This window comes from Triticum dicoccoides, chromosome 5B, assembly GCF_002162155.2.
Source record: "Triticum dicoccoides isolate Atlit2015 ecotype Zavitan chromosome 5B, WEW_v2.0, whole genome shotgun sequence".
NCBI classification, from domain to species: Eukaryota; Viridiplantae; Streptophyta; class Magnoliopsida; order Poales; family Poaceae; genus Triticum; species Triticum dicoccoides.
Window position 1 is genome coordinate 246802718 of NC_041389.1, and position 5116 is coordinate 246807833.

Consider the following 5116-nt stretch of genomic DNA (forward strand, 5'->3'; position numbering starts at 1 on the left):
GCACGTGGAATTCAAGAAGTCAAGTCTCCCTAAGAGAGCTAACCGGTCTAAAAAACAATCTATTCCTTTTTGTTTTTGGCAGAAAAAAAGGGATTTATGTGACAAGATCTTGAAGCTGGAGCTGGAGGTCGATGATTTAAAGGAGGAAATTTCTCTCCTCAATTACAATATGAAAAAATTGAAGGCACAATTGCCATCACCACCACCTTCTTCTTCACCACCAAAACAGAATTGAGTATCGGGTATGGGCACTCCCCTTGGCTTCCGCCAAGCTTGGGGGAGGTGCCCCGGTATCGTATCATCCCACTATCTTCTTTGAGAGTTTGCTTAGTGATCTATCCTTGTAATCGTGTGCGATATATAATAAACTTTAGTTTGAGTTTTTGCTTTCTTTACTTTCATGTTGCAAATAAAAGAAAAGATATAAGTAAGAAAAAGAGAAAGGGAATAAATAAAGGAAAGGATATAAATCAGGAAGATCATATACTAATCTTATGGTAGCTGATGACACCACATAAGGAAAAGTATAAGTAGTAAATTTTATTAGAGATTGACAAACATAGCATTAGTCAATGATGCAACTCATGAAAGAATTAATAAGCGAAGAGAATATTCACATATAAATATACTATCCTAGAAATCTTTTGTGATTGTGAGCCCTCATCAAAATATTATATGCCAAAATTGTTGACGTTGGACAAGGAAGACAACTTAATGGTTTATGTTTGTTTATATTCACATAGAAGTCATATTGTCATGGATCCTTTAAAATTTGGTGCTTGCCCCCTATCTTTGCTAGCCAGAAATTCCGCACTAAGTAGAAATACTACTTGTGCATCCAAAAACCCTTAAACCCAAATCTTATTTTCATGTGTCCACCATACCTACCTAGGGATTGAGCAAGATCCCTCAAGTAAGTTGTCATCGGTGCAAAAAGGCAATAAAAATTGCTTCTATAAGTGTAAGATCATTTAGTGTAAGAGAAAATTAAGCGTTGCAAACTTGTGATGATGAAGAATAAAAGCGACAGACTGCATAATAAAGGTCTCTATCACAAGGGGCAATGCAACATGATGTTCTTTTACACTAAGGGGTTGGGCATACAAAGAAATAAGTGCATGGCAACCTCTGCTTCCCTCTACGAAGGGCCTATCTTTTACTTTTATGTATTTACTTTTATGCAAAGAGTCAAAGTTTTCCTTCTATCCCTTTTTATTTTTCTCCTTTGGCAAGCATCATGCGGTGAGGAAATATTTAGGCACATATGTCCAGTTGAATATAGATAGCATGAGTTATTATTGTTGGCATCACCCTTGAGGTGAATACGTTGGGAGGCGAAACTATAAGCCCCTATCTTTCTATGTGTCCGGTTGAAACGTTTTGCTCATGTGTACGCGGTGAGTGTTAGCAATCATAGAACACTATATGATGGTTGAGTATGTGGACTTGCCTAAAGGCTCCGATACGTGACCCTTCCTGAAAAGATGATGAATTGTAGTTGCAAAGTTGACTGAGAACATAGTTTGTTGGTGTTTAATAGAGTTTTTTGCTTTATACTTCAAGATGAATTGTCACTTATTCATGAGAAGTCTATGATAAGAGCTTTGTGACAAGATTCGTATGTTTAAGTTTGTTGTTGTTATAATAATGAACATGATGCTTCTATGTCCGTATTTTGTTTTTATCGACACCTCTCTCTCGAAGCATGTTGACATGATTTTCGATTTCGATTTTTCGCTTGAGGACAAGCAAGGTCTAAGCTTGGGGGAGTTGATACATCCATTTTGTATCTTGTTTCCTTACTGTTATTTATGATGTTTTTATGCATAATAATGCTTTTTGGAGTAATTTTAATGCCTTTTATCTCATAATTTACAAGGTACACGCAAAGAGGGAGAATTCCGGCAGCTGGAAATCTAGACCTGGAAAAGCTACATCAGGCCACCTATTTTGCACAATTCCGAACAAGCTGAAACTTCATGGAGATTTTTTATCAAATATATGATGAATATTGGAGCAAATAACTACCAGACGGGGCCCACCAGGTGGGCACAACCCACCTAGGTGCGCCACGGAGCCCAGGGGCGCCCTGGTGGGTTGTGCTCACCCAGGCCCACCTTGGATCCAGGCTCTCTGGGATCCAGGGAGAACACTCGGGCCCCGAAACAAATGTCGTGTTACTGATCAGACAATCTTTATCCTAACCTTCCCTGTGTGCTCTTCCTATGTCAACCAAACCCTGTACCAGAACTGACCTTGCATCAAATCCAGGCTCTCTGGGGTCGACTGGGCCCTCCGCTCGTCGCCATACGGGCGCCTGTCGTCATACCGCCGGCGCGCGTATGACCCGCCCCTCGGAGGAGGCGTAGCCACTCGACGGCGGTCATCACGAGGATCAAACTTCCCGTGGCCCCGACCAAGGTACTGATCTTGGCGGTAACCACGATCTTCACACCGTAGAGGCGATCACGGGCTATGCACCGACTGAACCATGTCTGCAACCACAGATCTTCTATGGGTTCTGTTTCGCGACTGAGAAACAACCAAGTTCTATTCACCTACTGCCCGGAGCAGCGCTCAGATCTACAGCAAACCTCTACCAGCTTCTGAACGAGATGGCTGAATTGACTCTGCAATGCGTGTTGCTGCTGCGAGATTTTGGACCGGAGTACGATATACTTGATGTTTAGGCGGAAACACTTGTCGTGGCCATCGACTGGATCCAAGGATCTGCTGACGGACGCATTCGACGAGTGACTACTAGAGATACTCCAGACGCATACACTCAGCCAAGGTGGCTAAGCGCGCAACCTCCAAGGCCCCAGCCTCAGAGGTCTCCCCAACAATGGGGGTCTGGAGCGCCTAGATGTTGCAGCGATGCTACTCCTCTCTCTGCTCTGAAGTGAGGGCCTGGGGATAATATTCGTCATGATCGCGCGACGGGTTGTTGCCGCCGCCGCTACTTAGGGAGTCCTGGATTAGGGGGTATCCGGACAGCCGGACGGTGTACAACGTCCGGACTATTGAAGCGTGAAGATACAAGACTCAAGACTTCGGCCCGTGTCCGGATGGGACTTTCCTTGGCGTGGAAGGCAAGCTTGGCGATCCGGATATTATGTTTCCTTCCTTGTAACCTACTCCATGTAAACCCTAGCCCTCTCCGGTGTCTGTATAAACCGGAGAGGTTGGTCCTTAGAAGGTCAGTCACAATTACATTCATACCATCATAGGCTAGCTCCTAGGGTTTAGCCTCTACGATCTCGTGGTAGATCTACTCTTGTGTTACCCATATCATCAATATTAATCAAGCAGGAAGTAGGGTTTTACCTCCATCGAGAGGGCCCGAACCTGGGTAAACACCTATGTCCCTTACTTCTCGTTACCATCAGCCTTGATGCACAGATCGGGACCCCCTACCCGAGGTCCGCCGGTTTTGACACCGACATTGGTGCTTTCATTGAGAGTTCCTCTGTGACATCGCCGTCAGGCTCGATGGCTCCTTCAATCGTCATTAACGACGCTGTCCAGGGTGAGACTTTCCTCCCCGGACAGATCTTCGTGTTCGGCAGCTTTGCGCTGCGGGCCAATTTGCTTGGCCACTTGGAGCAGATCGATAGCTATGCCCCCGGCCATCAAATAAGGTTCGGAAACCTGAACTACATGGCGGATATCCGCGGAGACTTGATCTTCGACGGATTCGGGCCAGCGCCAGAAGCGCCGAACAGTCGCGATGAGCAGGGCTTAGACCTGCTATCAGACAACGCTCGGGATATGGTCCCGGCAGAAGCCTCGGATATAAATCCGGGACAGGTTGCTTCGCCTAAGGATGGAGGGATGGACCCCGCCCCGCAGGCCGTACCTTCATCGGTGATGGAGCCGAACACAGGTTTCACCTCTGAGGGAACCCGTGACTCCGGACCCCCGGATTCATATCCGGACGCAGGTTCCAGTCCGCGCGCCCCCACGCCCGCCGATCCTGGTTGGGCCCCGATGATGGAATTCACCACGGCGGACGTTTTTCAGCACTCGCCCTTTGGCGACATGCTGGACTTATTGAAGTCTCCCTCCTTGTCAGGAGACTCCGGGCCGAACTATGTCCGGCTCGAATGGGAAGCAGACAACGACGGAATTCGTTGCCCACCCACCACTCACTTCATTGCCACGATCGATGATCTAACCGACGTGCTTGACTTCGACTCCGAAGACATCGACGGTATGGATGACGATGTAGGAGAATCATAGGAGCCACCGCTCACCGGGCGGTGGACGGCCACCTCCTCATATGATATATATATATGGTGGACACTCCGAAGGAAACTAATGGCGACGAGGCAACGGAGGACAACCCCTTAGGAAGGAATGCACAACATGTGCGTTATCGATACCACTCCAAACCCCACCACACCAAAAACGGCCCCGGAAACGAGAGCAGTCCGGACGGTGCCAAAAAGGAATACAACCTGAGTCAGCCTACACTTAAGCAGGCCGGACCAATGACGACGGGATACTGGGAGAGGGACAATCACACACCCCCCTCCGACGACGAGGCAAGCCTCGGCAATGACGAATTCGGCATACCAGAGGACCCAGTGAAACAAATTCGCTTCAAGCGACGGCTCGTGGCTACAGCAAGGAGCCTGCAAACGAAACAAGAGCAGCTCATAACCGACCAAGATGCGCTAGAGGATAGGTGGACCAAGATACTGGCCGCCGAAAAATACGAACTTGAGTGCCCCAATAAAGGGCACATACAGCACAACTGGCTACCTCAACTCGAGTAGAAAAACCACAGGCACGCACGCAGACGCCCACGCATCACTATGGTCCAAGGCGGCAAGCAGCAGATATGAAGAGGCACCCTCAGACCTCGGCATAAAGGTCATAAACATCAAGACAAGGAAGCTAGTGCCAAGTCCGGCAACGCCCAGTCCGACAAACAGGCAAAGAGCAGCACAAGCCTACTCGACCGAAGATACATGCTGGTTCAGCCGTGTGAAATTCATGGTACCCCGAGAAGGACGGCAAAGCATACCAATAGAGAATGCAAGATTCTCAAAACAAAGTGGCTGGTCGCATGCCGGAAGCAATAAAGGGGAGATGCCTCATCAAGAACCCC